Source organism: Pipistrellus kuhlii, unplaced genomic scaffold (assembly GCF_014108245.1).
Source record: "Pipistrellus kuhlii isolate mPipKuh1 unplaced genomic scaffold, mPipKuh1.p scaffold_m20_p_7, whole genome shotgun sequence".
In the NCBI taxonomy this organism is placed as follows: Eukaryota; Metazoa; Chordata; class Mammalia; order Chiroptera; family Vespertilionidae; genus Pipistrellus; species Pipistrellus kuhlii.
The window spans coordinates 77456390-77471530 of record NW_023425573.1 but is presented as its reverse complement, the minus strand read 5'-3'; positions in this window follow the sequence as shown (position 1 = coordinate 77471530).

Here is a 15141-nt window from a genome sequence, read left to right as displayed (position 1 = left end):
TAACTGTGTACCATTAAAGAACATTATAAAATACTAATGGCCCAGTGCATAAATTCATGCACATTGAAAGAAATTAAATAGAAGAAATATTTTAATATCACTATTCACCCTTTCTCTATAATAGACGTGTCAACCAAGTTTACCATTGACAATGACAGATCAAAACACATAGGGATGGAAATAAAGGGATGGAAAAGATATATCAAATGGAAATGAGAATAAAACTGTGTTAGTGGCACTTATATCAGACAAAATACACTTTAAACCAAAGCTATTACAGACAAAGAAAGACATTACATAATGATAAAGGAATCAGTCCAACAACAGGATATAACCCTTGTAAATATTTATGCACCCAACATAGTTGTACTTAAATATATAAATCAAATATTGATGATCATAAAGGGAGAGATAGACAGTAATATAGTCATAATTTGAAATTTTAGCATCCCATTGATATCAATGGATATATCTTCCAGATCATAAAACAAACAACAAACAAAAAAATCAACAAATGAAGAATAAGCTTAAGTGACATATGAGACCAAATAAATGTAATTTATCTTTTTTAGAGCATTTCAGCCCCAAACAGAAGAATATACATTCTTTTCAAGTGCACATAGGAGTTTTCTAGGATATACCATGTTAGAACACAATAAATTTAATAAGTTTGAAATCATATGAAGCATCCATTATGACAAGACAAACAGGAAAAATATACAATATTTTGGAGACTAAATAATAGGCCACAAATAAGAAATTGGTTAACAATGAGATTAAGGATGAAATCAAACATTACCTTTAAACAACTATAAAAAATGAATACGCACCAACACATAATCTATGGGACACAGAGAAAGCAGTGTTAAGAAGGAAGTTTACATCACTACAGGGCAACTTCAAAGAAGAACAAAAATAACAAGAAGAAGAAAAAGGAGGAGGAGGAGGAGGAAGAGGAGGTGGAGGAGAGGGAGACTGTTTATAGTGAACCTTAGACTCCATGCAAAATAACTAATAGAAGTCAGTAATAAATTCAGTATAAAGTAGCATTATATAAAATTAATACTAGAAATCTGTTGAATTTTTACTTACCATAATTAACTACCAGAAAGAGACACTAAGAAAATAATCCCATTTACAATTGAATAAAAAAAAGACACAAACAAAATTGTAGGAATAAATTTAATAAAGAAGATAAAAAAACCTGTATTAGAAAATTATGAGGTACTAAGCAAAAAAATAAAAGAGGGTAAAAATAAATGAAAGCATATAATGAATAGGAAGAAATAACTTCATTAAATATCCATACTATCCAAAGCAATCTATAGATTCAAGGAAATTTATATCAGAATACCAATAGCATATTACACAGAACTAGAACAAATAATCCAAAAATGTATATAGAATCACAAAAATACCCAAACAACCACCTCGGCAATAGTGAGTAAGAAAAAACAAAGTTGGATTAGACTATGCTATACTATAAGACCATAGTTATCAAAACATCATAGTATTGACATAAAAATAGACATATAGTTCAATGGAACATATAGACATCCCAAAATAAACCTATGATAATTAATATTTGACAAAGGAGGCAAGAACATACAATGGGGTAAAATAGTCTATTCAATAATTGGATTGGGAAAACTGGACAGATACTTGCAAAAAATTAAAACTAGATCAACTTCTTACATCATATATAAAAATAAACTCAAAATGGATTAAATATTTATATTTTCCTTTCCAATGTGGGCCAGTAGATTGGAAAGTCATCTGGAATACCAAAAGGTTGAGGATTTGTTTAAAAGTCAAGGCACATTCCTAGGTTAGAGGTTTAGTCTCAACCAGGGCATATGTGATTTCTCTCTCTCTCTCTCTCTCTCTCTCTCTCTCTCTCTCTCTCTCTCTCTCTCTCTCTCTCTCTCTCTCTCCTACTCTCTAAAATCAATAAGCATAGCCTCTGGTGAGAATTTTTTTTAAAAAGTCTTAAATATAATAGCCAAAACCATTAAAATCCTGGGAGAAGACAATGGCAGTAAAGTCTTACACTTTTCTTGGCAATAATTTTTCTTGATATATCTACCTGGGCAAGGAAAACAAAAGAAAAAAATTAACAAATGCAACACATCAAAGGAAGTCATCAACAAAACAAAACAAAAAGATAAACAACTAAAAGAGGAAAAAATATTAGCTGCTGACACAGCCACTATGGAAAACAGTATGGAGGTACTTAAAATATTAAAAGTGGAACTGCCTTATAACCTGGAGTTTCCACTTCCAGGTATAAATTTAAAAAATTAAAACATTAATTTGAAAAATTATGTGCACTTCAGTGTTCACTGTAGTGTTTTTATAATAGCCAAGATATGGAATCAACCCAAGTGCCCATCAGTTGAAGTATGGATAAAAAATTGGTGGTAGATATAAACATATAGTTGGCCATAAAAAATAATGAATTCTTAGCATTTGCAACTTGTTGAAATAAGTCAGTCAGACAAATAGAAATGCTATGTGATTTCACTTACATGTGGAATCTAAAGAACAAAATAAATGAACAAACGAAACAAAAAGAGACTCAGAAACAACAGACTGGTTGTTGCCCGAGGGGAAGGATGTTGGGAACTGGGTGAAAGTGGTGATAGGATTAAGAAGTACAAATTGGTAGTCACAAAACAGTCATGGGGATGTAGAGTACATAGGGAATAGAGTGAATAGTATTGTGATAACTATGTATGGTGCTAGTTGGTGTGCTGTAAATATCAGGGGGCCACAATGTGAAGTATATGATTGTCTAACTACTATGCTGTACACATGGAGCCAATACAAAATAACACCTAAAGAATACAAAAAAAAGAAGCTAGACAAAACAAGCAAACAAAAAAAGCAACCAAAACAAAAAATAGAAATAAAATATTAAAGAACAGAAATCAAAACAATTAAAAATGAAATAATCTATCTATATATATAAAAGCCCAGTGTATGAACAGCAGAACAAACAGAATAATCAGTGACCAGTTGCTATGACAAGCATGACCCCCAGGGGGAAGATGCTCATGAAAGGGCTGCCCCCTGGTAGTGAGTGTGCTCCCACAGTGGGAGTGCCACTCAGCTGACTAGGATGAGCAGCTGATCCCCACAGGCCATTACCCACCAGTGCATGAATCCATGCACCAGGCCACTAGTATCCTATCAAATAAAGAGGGAATATGCAGATTGACCATCAAACCATCACAAAGATGGCAGTTCCCATAGCCACAAAATGACAGTGCCCAGTTCCCTCAGCCCTGCAGGAGTCTCCCAGTCCTTTCAGTCCAGTCAGGGGCAGCAGGCACACAGTACAACTGGACCTACCATCAGCCCCCGATGCTCAGGGCCAGCCCGCAGTGCAGGCAAGCCTCAGATGGTGGTTGCCCAGATGCCCAAGGCCATCCAAGGCTCAGGTAACCAGGGCCAGCCAAGGCTTGCACTGCCAGCAGTGACAGTAGTGGAGGTGTAATGGGGGCTCTGCCTTTCTCTGATCACCGGGTCATCTCTTGCCCCTGAGAGTTCCCAGTCTGAGAGAGGAGTCAGGCTGGGCTGAGGGACTCTCTCTCCAGTGCATAAATTTTCATGTACCTGGCCTCACATAATCAATAAAAGAAAAGCTGATTTTCTGAAAATTGACATAACTATAGAAGGACTGACAAAGAAAAAGAGAAGACACAAATTACCAATATCAGGAATGAAGCATGGGATGTAACTATTGGGTCGGCAGCTAAGTAATTGCGGGTTTCACACATATATGGCTTCAGTTGAATTTTTAGGTTTGCAGACGTAGTACAAATGTAAAACACATTTTGTTATTTGATAGTTGGCTATTCAGCTGTTAATCAGTAAAAAAAGTTTTTTGATCTGTTTTGTAGTTTTTGTTTGGCGTTCGTTGAAAAATGGAAAATCAAAAGGAACATTTTTGTCATATTTTGCTTTTTTATTTCCACAAAGGGAAAAACGTATCCCAAGCTCATAAAAAGTTATGTGCTGTTTATGGTGACGAAGCCTTAAAAGAACGGCAGTGTCAAAATTGGTTTGCCAAATTTCGTTCTGGTGATTTTTCACTCAAAGATGAAAAACGCTCTGGTCGTCCAGTTGAAGTTGATGACGCCCTAATCAAAGCAATAATCAATTCGGACTGTCACAGTACAACACGTGAGATTGCAGAGAAGCTTCATGTATCACATACATGCATTGAAAATCACTTAAAACAACTTGGCTATGTTCAAAAACTCGATACATGGGTTCCTCACGAACTGAAAGAATCACAGTTAACGCAACGCATTAGCAGCTGCGATTTGCTAAAGAAACATAATGAAAATGATCCATTTTTAAAACGACTGATAACTGGCGATGAAAAATGTGTTGTTTACAACAATATCAAGCGGAAAAGATCGTGGAGCAGGCCAGGTGAACCAACTCAAACAACATCAAAAGCTGATATTCATCAAAAGAAGATTTTGTTATCAGTTTGGTGGGATTACAAAGGAATTGTCTACTTTGAACTCTTACCACCCAACCAAACGATCAATTCTGATGTCTACATTGAACAACTAACGAAATTAAACAATGCAGTTAAAAAAAAGTGGCCCGAATTGACAAATCGAAAAGGTGTTGTATTCCATCATGACAATGCAAGGCCACACACATCTTTGGTCACTCGGCAAAAATTAATGGAGCTTGGTTGGGATGTTTTGCCACATCCACCATATAGTCCTGACCTTGCACCATCTGATTACTTTTTGTTTCGATCTTTACAAAACTCCTTGAATGGTAAAAATTTCAATAATGATGATGATGTCAAATCGTACCTGATTCAGTTTTTTGCTAATAAAAACCAGAAGTTTTTTGAATGTGGGATTATGATGCTGCCTGAAAGATGGCAAAAGGTCATTGATCAAAATTGGCAATACATTACAGAATAAAGTTATTAAGTTCCATAAAAAAATTGTCTTTGATTTTCTTTAAAAAATCCGCAATTACTTAGCTGCCGACCCAATACACACCTTGCAGACATCAAAAAGATAATAAAAATAATATAAGAAACTCTTCACACATAAATTTGACAACTGAGATAAAAATAGAACAAGTCTTCAAAAAGCACACATCAATACAAGTCAACTAATATAAAATACATGTTTTGTATAGTCTATCTCTATATAGGAAATTGAAATTATAATTTAAAAACTCACAAAAAAAAGGAAATTTCAAGGCATAGAAGATATTTCTGCTAAATACTACTGAATGTTTAAAGAAAATTAACACTAGTTCTACATGATTTTTCATTAAAAAAATGTGGAAGACTTTTCTTTTATCATATTTCATAGAGTTAATATTTCTCTGATACCAAACCAGATAAAAACACAATGGAAAAAAAAATAAAAAGAGATAAAAAGATAAGGAAAGAGAGAGAAAGGAGGGGATGGTGGGAAAGGGAGAAAGGAATGAAGAAAGAAGAAAATATAAAAGAAGAGAGGAAAAGAAAGGAAAGGAAAGGAGAGGAGAGGAGAAGAAAGGAGAGGAGAGAAGAGGTGAGAGAGAAATATGTTCTTCATGAATTTAAATGAAGATAACTATTAAATACTATTAAATAGAATTAGTCAATTTATAAAAAGAATTTCTACATCATGTCCAAATGATTTCCCCTCAAGGTTATAAGACAGGTTCAGTATATAAAAATCAACATAATCTATTATATTAAAAACCCTAAGAAAAAAATCCTCTGATTATATTAATTGCTGCACAAAAAGCATTTGACATAATTCAGTACCTATCTATATAATAATAAAGAGACAGGGTTTAATAACCGATCATGACCAAAGGCTGACCATCTGGAAGTCAGTGATGGGTTACCATGGCTACCCAGCTGACTACTGAGGCTGCAGGCCCAGTGACCCAGCAGTGACTGCTGAGGAGGCTTTGAATTAGGCTGGGAAAGAGACCTGAAGAGAGAAACAGGGGTTGATCAGTAGCATATGAGGCAGCTTTTGACCAGCACTTGCCTCTCTCTTTTCCCTCAAGCCTGGTCAGCAGCCCTATGTCCATTTCTCTCCAGGCCTCCACAGGGTCTGCTGATCAGCCCCACCTTTCTGATAAGGCCTTGTTGATAGGCCCAGAAAAGCTGACTGGCATAGAAACCAGCCCATCAGAACACCAATCTGGAAGTCAATCCTGCAGTCAGGTCTGGGTTGCCATGGGGACTCAGCAGCTGACTACTGTGGCTGCAGGCCCAGTGACCCAGCAGTGACTGCTGAGGGGACTGCGAATCAGGCTTGGAAAGAGACCTAAAAAGAGAAGCAGGGGCTGATCTGTAGTGTCTGTGGCAATTTTTGACCAGCACTTGCCTCTTTCTTTCCCTCTGATCTTTCCCAGCAGCCCTGCCTCCATTTCTCTCCAGGCCTCCACCATGGCTGCTGATCATTCCTGCCTTTCTGATCAGGCCCTGTTGATAGGCCCAGAAACTGACCAATCAGAAGTAAATCTGGGCCAACTGTGAGGAGCCAATGGCTGTCTAGGAGGTAGAGCTTTTGACACTGATGGGCATAGAAACTGACCAATTAGAAACAAATTGGCCAGCAGAGGAGGGCAGTTAGGGGCAACCAGGCTGGCACGAGAAGGCAGTTAGGATTGATCAGACAAGCAGAGGCAGTTAGAGTTGGTCAGGCAGGCAGGTGAGTGTTTAGAATCCAGTGCTCCCAGATTGTGAGAGGAATGCCCTATGCAGTCAGACATCCCCCAAGGGGTCCCTGATTAGAGAAGGTGCAGGCTGAGCTGGGGGAACTATCCCTTCCATGCATTAATTTTGTGCACTGGGCCACTAGTCTATACTAATAAAAGCCTAGGTGGCCCTCACATACAACGCCATCACAAGATGCCCACCACATGATGGCTGCACGCACAGTGGAGGAGGCAGGACCTGGTGGCTGCTCCATGTGGTGAGGCCTGGGGATCCTGTGGCTCCACGCAGTGCCAGTCCCAGTGCAGGTCCTGGCAGAGGAGGCAAGTCACAGTAGGGGAGGGCAATTGTGGGAAATTATGCTGGCAGTGGGGGGAAGTTATGGGTGATTGAGCCAGCAGGGATGTGAGTTGGGTGCGATCAGGCTGGTAGACAGAAGTAGTTGGTGCAATCAGGCAGGCGAGCTATTAGGAGCCAGCCAGCAGTCCCAAATTGTGAGTGGGCTGTCCGACTAATCAGGCTTAAACCAACAGTCAGACATCCCCCAAGGGTTCCCAGATTGGAGAGGGTGCAGGTCAGGTTAAGGGACACCACCTGTGCACAAATTTCATGCATTGGGCCTCTCATTTATAATAAAAACAGTCAGAAAAGTGGGAGTGGAGGCAAACATCTTTGCAGTTAGTTGTGGTTCATAGAACAGCACGGTGTATTACAAATGGCTGACCCAGACAGAGGTTCTGTGACCTAAAGCTCCCCTGGCAGGATGTATGCTTCTGAAAGCAGCCCCACCTTCATGTAATAGAACTTTGAGGTCCTGTTCTGCATGTACTTTTGTAAGAACTGTTGGGTGGATGTCAGAATAGACTGTGGCTAGAAGCCTAATCCCCAATCCCTGAAACCTCCACCATGTTTAGGGGCCAGTTCCAATATATACATGAGCATGCCTGTGTGTGCATGTGAATTTACATATTATTTCAAAAGACTTTCCTGGCTTAATGTTCCTTTGGTGATTGGAGCAAGTCTCTTACTTTTGTGTTCATGAGAAAGCTGAAGATTCCTTTTGTTATTCTCAACAACAATAACAACACTAAAATTAAGAGTAGTAGTGAAACAATAATGAGAAGCAGTTAAAACTTAATGCTTAAATATGCCAGACCATTTTATGGCAACCCACCTCTGTGAATTGGATGTTATGGGGTGTATTTTGGTCTTGTGTATGAAAATAAATGGATTCACCCAAGGTTGATTAAGTTAGTGGAAAATTATAAATCGGGTCTGACTAAAGAACAAGAATATTGTGTCCCCTAGAATAGATTTTATTTTTCCCCTCCAAGAGCAATCAACTCCTTCATCTCAACCTCTGCTACAAAGGCCAAATGAGGCCGGACCATGTGCACTTCAGGATCACAGAGATCTGCTCTGTGTGCTCTGAGCAGTTTGTCACTCCGACCAGCTCCCAGCTTCCTTTCTTCCAGGAGACAAAGTAGAACATCCTGGTTCTTCTTTCCAGTCTATCACATCGACGGGAAAGGAAGAAAAATAAGGAGACTCTCTGCTCTCTTCCCCACCTGAAACACCCTTTCCCCACTCTGTTCTGCCCCCAGCAGCCAATACAGATCCACATCCATACACCTATATGTTAGCCTCAGGTATCTTAATTTTTGGAGTGGAATGAGCAAACAGGATAAGTGCTTCTCCAAGAATAGGTGGGGCAGAGGTACTAAAAGGCCTTTGACCTCCCCTTAGATACCAGGGTGTCTGTTTTGGTGAAAGCTCTGCTATGGTCACCATGTGCTACAGAGGTAGGTGCAGCCAGGGCCACAGTGACACAGAGGAGGAAACACACAACCACACCCCTGTGGTTCCACTTCAACCGCAAGCAACCAAACAGCCTTTCTTGGAAAATGACACTATTGTTCCTTTATGTACCAGAGGAGACGAGGTCATCAAATTGCATTTATTAATAGTGATGGCTTTATGGGTTGCCCAGGGCTTCGGTGTTGATGTCTGCTAACATTTCAAAGTAACAGAGTCATTCATTTCTTTTATATCTACCCAGGAATTTTCGGTAGCATTTTTATATCTCCTCTCCTGTGAAGACATCAATGCTTTTACTCAGCTACACCAAGGCTTGGGAAGGCGAGTGGCCCTTTTTACAGCATCATCAGGGAAATCACTGATTTTGATAGATTCAGCTTTTTTCCTCTGTCCTCAGTTCATACTTTCTATTAAAAAAAAAAAAATCCTCAATGGCCTGAGAACCTCTGCTTGGAATATAAAAACCCCAAAGAAAAATGCTAAAAGGACAAGAGAGGCAGTCTTTCTGATTTAATTAAAATGGACACTTACAAAGAAATAAAAAAAGTTAAAAAATGGAAGAACCATTCACCATCCCAATGTCAGTGGTCTTTCTCCCTATGGCTTTGCCCCTTTTTGTTTTATTCTCTGTATTTCTCAGTGAAACTTCTGAAGCCAAACTTCACAAGACAATTTTTTAAATAAAAATTTATCACTGATTAATTCTGAGGCCGAATAAAACAAACTATACATCTTGGCAGGTATGCAAGGTTTTTTAGCACCTGTACCAGGTCACCTTTTCTAGCCTTTGTTCATGCCTTCACTCATTCCATTATCAGCCCTATCATGTGTAAGCCTTAGCAAAGTGTACTACTCAGTGTTTGTGTCTGTGTATCTTTGCACACAATGGCGCTGTTTCCTTTTATATCTTCCCTATCTCCTGCCTCCTATACATGTAGGCCAACTCTCGCCATCTCTGTGCTTGCCCTTCCAGGCCTACACTTAGAACTAGTGGTCTTCGTACATGGGGTTGTTTGTAGGACCTAACAGAGTAGATATTGAATGGCTGAGCATAACCATCTTTTTTGAATCTCAGACTAATGGACTTCTCTGTGATAATGGAGTTCTAATCAAGGTTTGATATGAAAGTATGATAGTTGACTACAATACTGGAGGCTCTAATTCTATGAAAAGTTGAAAATACAGTATCTGTCACCCAAAACATCTATGATACCAGAAGCAACACACACACACACACACACACACACACACACACACACTATACAAAACTCATTAGTTCATTCATTCATTCATCTATCAATGTTTACCAAACACTTACTTTGTGTTCAATCTTGTTTGGGTGTTGTGTAAATAACAGTTGTTACAACACAAAAAGCTAATGAATACACTTTGGCAGGTTTCATTGCCCAGCAGGATGAAAATAAACAAGCAAAGAAATGCACTTTATGATGTGATCTATATCTATAAAAGCCTAAGCGACCATTATGACAAACAACCAGAAAGACAGAAATGACCCGTTGCTTTGATGTGCACTGACTACCAGGGACAGATGCTCAGCCCAAGAGCTGCCCCAGCCTGCAGGCCTTCATCACCGGATCAACCTCCCAGTCCCTTCTCAAGGCTTGCAGGCCCCCATCACCCATTCTGGGCCAGGCCCCAGGCCCCAGGCTGGGATGGGAAAATGGGGATGGGTGGCAGTGGATGCAGCCCCTTTCCCAGGGGGGCCCAGGGCCAGCTCCCTCCTCAGGGCCAGCAGCCAAACTCCCGGGTGTCTCCCCCTGGCTGGCAGGGCCCAATCAGCCCACCACTTGCCTGCTGTGGTAGCAGTTGGCCCTTTTTCCCTGGCTGGTCCCTCCCCCCGGCCATCCCCCTGGCCAGCAGGCCCTCTTCTCCTTATAAGGGCCAGGTCCCCCACTGAGACAGGAAACTGGGGGTGGATGGTGGTGACCAACCTCCCACAGCACCTCAGTGAGGGACTGTGACCTCTCACAGGCTCCTTGGGGGTGGGTGGGTGGTGGTGATGGGGCAGAGGTGTGGTGAGAATGTGGGGTGTCTGCTGAGCTTTCTCTCACTCCCCTTGCTACCCTCCCCCAAGACTCCCAGGCTTACATGCCAGGGAAGCCTCCATGCTCAGGTGCCAGGAGCCTGTGAGGTGCCCACCCTGCACCCATGTGGCTTCTTCCAGGTGAGCCAGGCCACAGCCGCTCATGAGTTTACACAAGATCCAGTCTGTGAGGCTGGCCGGGAGAGAGCTTGCTATTTGCCCAGCTTCTGTGCGGCATTGGTGGGTGGCCCAGAGGTGCACACTACGCCTTGGCCCCCAGTGTCAGCATTCACCATATCTCCACATGCAGACTCGGGCGCTGTGACTCAGGCAGAGAGGGGTGCACAGGGGCCTAGTGGCCCAGGTGCTTCCCAGGGCCCAGAGATCAACTGGGACCTGCCCTTCCACACCAGACACTCCTACTTCAATCACCAGCCAGGCCTAGGGACCACTTTCTATGCACAAATTTCATGCACCAGATCTCTAGTATAATATAATAAACATAAAGTATGGGTCCAGGAATGATGGCACGTGGATCTGAGAAGGTACTGTGCATGGTATCCACAGACTAGACAGGAAATGAGAACATACCTGGGCCTCTAGGGTAGACTCAAGAGCTTTCAGACTTCCTCAGTGCCTGCTACAGTGTTTCCTGTCTTTACCTATATTCTTCTGCTCTAAATTAAATCTTTCCCGTTGTTTCTTTCTTTTAGACCTGAGATCAGAGAGAATCAATGCGCATAAGGACTCCTGGAAAGTTTAGGGAAAAAGTTGAAAAAGGAGCTTGTCCATTTAAACTACAGGTGAATTCAGGAGTAAACAGAAAGAAATGATATAGTTGGCCACATACCAGACATGGAGGCCAGCAACTCAACACCACCTCTCCAGCAGCTGCTAAAAATATTTAATAATGATTGATTGTAATATCTCTATTTATTGTTTAATCCTCCCCCTCCCTCCAGGTATTCTAATTAATGCAAAAAAACAAAACAGCATTAAGAATACCTGCTAATCAACTGCTTCAGCTGCTTTAAGAAAGGACAATCCTACTTTTACATTTTCTAATTAGGTAAGTATTGTGAGTTTTAATTACTGTCTTACTTGCATGCCATCATCTGGTCCTAACACTGGTGAATTATTTGAAACCGGCCTTGAACACTCTGTGGCTGTGTGTCCTATTGTTCTAATGCTTTAAACCTTCCCTGTTTAGGAAAAGCTTCTCTGCAGCCCATCAGTGCCAGGAGTCAGCACATGTCCTGCAGTGTTTGCCTCTCCTGCCCCGACCCTGCTTCTTTCTTCTGTGCCTCTCACTTGCTGGAGGTCCACAAGAGGGCTGTCCAGCCCCTGTTCCCTTCGGCAGCAGCCCTGCACTGTACACTCTCTCTGGAATAGGAACCTTCTAAAAATCACCAATGGACTTGCAATGAGGCTTAGGAGGAGTTTGAAACAGAATCTGAACTGAAGAATGGCAAATGCCTACAGGAAACAGTGCATGGGTCACTCTTTGACTGCCTCAGCAGGACAAGTGGGACATTCCTCTCTATCCCAAAAGACTACATTACTGTCAGCACCACTTCCAAAACCACCCTCTGAGAAAGAGCCATGTGTCTGAGCAGGAGGGAGAGGAAAGTTAGGCTCCTGCCTTCTCCTGACAGAGGTGATGGTAAGTTCCTTAGGGGAGGCCTGGCAAAGGATGACTAATCCTATATAATCCTATAGGATAAAAGCATAATATGCAAATCAATTGAACGGTCATCCGGATGCACCAGGACCACGCTTTGACACCCACTGGCACCAGGCCAGCCAAGGCGGGTGCAATGTGATTGGTCAGGGGCCCAGCCATCACTCCAAGATCTCCCTGCAGAGGGAGGCCCAGGCTACAGACTGGAGGGCTGTGGCGAGTGGGCGGGTGGGCGGGGCCTCCCTCTGTAAATGGAAAAGGAAAAACTTTCTGCATATTCTGTACAAGTACTTGGCTTAAGGTAAAATGCTATTTTACACAGCTGCAAGTGTCATACTGTGAGAAATGAACAAGTTAAGACTTGACAGAGGTGACAAGAACAAAGAGAAGGATTCAAAGAGTGATGATTTATGAAAAAACATATAAAAATGTTGATCCTCGTGATATAGGTGGCTGGTTGGTGTTTTACTCCCATCCTACTGTTGTCTAGCGTGATTTCCAGGATTAAAATGGCTGGGAAGCTAAAACTACATTTTACAGACTATTTTTTTTAGCTAGAGTTCCATATTTAATTTAGATTAGGTCAACCAGAGGCATGTGAATCTATTTATTTTATTTTGTTGTCTAATGCAGATTTTAACAGAAATGGCCCATAGTACTAATGCCCACTTGTGGATTAGGCCCTGTTAACATGGGGATATCCTGATGGTGTAAGTTTTCTCATTGTAGAGTACACAGCAGCAACCCCAGTCTGTGGAGCTATTGAAGAAGTAATACTTAGAAGCTCAATCTGGAATGTATTTCTAACTTTCCAGGGCCTCTAACACACAGAATAACGTACAGTATCATAAATCATTCCAACTTAAACTCCCTAGAATAAAATCTGCTCCCTGTGACTGAACTATTACAAGGATGGTTTTAAATCCATCCCCAAATCAAAATGTTCTACATTTATCTATTATTTCCCAGGTAGCTATAGGAACTGGCAAACTCTGATGGTATGATTCTCACAAAGTTGAAATTGGAAAGATAAGTTATGTTGTTCCTTTTGGGGGAGAATTTCATTTTGATTAATGGACTTCTGGAGACCAAAGTCACACCCACATACCTACATAAGACAAAGAAAAATAAAGTGGATAGTACATGGCCAGCTGTTAAGGAAAGACTTTAAGTCTGGCAATAGTTATTTGGATTTTCTTCATCTCACCAAATCAGTTAATTATTTCATTAGTACTTGAGATAGCTCAAAGTGATAAACAGTGATACATGGCTATTTTTGTGCTTTATATTATAAAACATTTCCAATAAAATAGTGTAAATACTATAATAATCTCATAAATAACACTCCACATTGTTGTCATGCCTAGTCTTATTTTGCCATCACACACATCCCAAGATTGAATATTTCTAAGAAAATATCAGATCCAAACATTTCATCTATAAACATGTCAGCATGCATTTCTCAGACATGGCCATTTCTTTTTTCATCTAAAAGAGCCACATGACTATTTCTGAAAGGTAAGGCAGGTTTTTAAATAAAAGAGACACACTCCTTACTAATTAAAAGAGCAGCTTCTGTTTTCGTCAGTGATTTTGCATTAAAAATTTCCATCATTTGTTTTAAGTTTGCTGGTTTGAATTTGGATTGCTAATTAATGGAAATTGGCAGATGTGTCTTTTAAGTTCCATTTGAATTACTGATTTATTTTCTATTTCTTCTTACTTTCCTCTGCAATCACTTTTTGAAGAAACCAGATATTTGCCCTATAAATTTTATAGTCATCTCCCTGATCTCATGTGATGTGTTCTCTTTTCCAAGCATTTCTTTTTTTCTTTCCATAAGCCTGATAGAATGTTGGCAATCATTCTTTCCAGGTGGCTCTTATATTTCCTTCAGAAAACACACCCAAGTGAGTAACTTGTCTTTGTAGTGATATTGGCAGCTATTAATGATCATTGTCTAGATTTATTACTTTATTAGGAGTTATAAATCAGATGTTCTTATATTGACACTTTTTGGTGCTTATTTATCAGTTAAAGTGCATTATTAGTTTGTACTGGTGCTTCCAATCTCAGGTCCATACTGCCTGGTCTTCACAGAGCCTCGGTGGCCTTACTGATCTTCAGTGGGTCCTTGCTTTCTTTCACAATGCATACTCAACAGTCTCAGGATAATAAATCCCGCATCACCCTAAGAAATATGACTTATAAACTAGTTAATATTTTTTGTTTTCCTTATGGTATAATCCACTGGGAGAACAGTGAAATTGTTGTTTCAAATATAAGGATAAATAATTCTTCTTAATTCAATTATGTCACCAACTGGAGACACATGCATTTGTTTCACTGTCCTTTTGTTGGATATTATTTTATAATTGTCTAAAATCTTCACATGCTTACAAGGTTAAATCTGTAAGCCTATAAAACATCATATATTTAGACAATTCTAGCTTTTATTCCCATCATCTCCACTTGTTTTCCTTCTTCCCACAAAATAATCTGCTGTTTAATTTTATGGTTTGGGATAAATTGTTTTCCTTTAAGTGTAAGCATGTTGGGTATGCATAGATATATAAATACGTAAGACACTACACACACTTAGATAAACAATGGCACATTATTTCATTTATTTATAGGGAATGCATGTTTTATCACTTTGTTGCCCTTCCATCTTGTTTTTGAGGCATCACTCGTCTGTACATATATAAAAGGCTACTATGCAAAATGTCCCCTCAGGAGTTGCAGTGGGAGACCCTGGGAGTTCCATTGCTCACTATGACATGTGCTGACCATGAGGAGGTAGAGCAAAATGAAGGAAGGCCCCAACTGGCAACCAGGGAAGGGAGGCCCTGGCTGGCAGCCAGAAGGCCCTGATCAGTCCTGATTGCT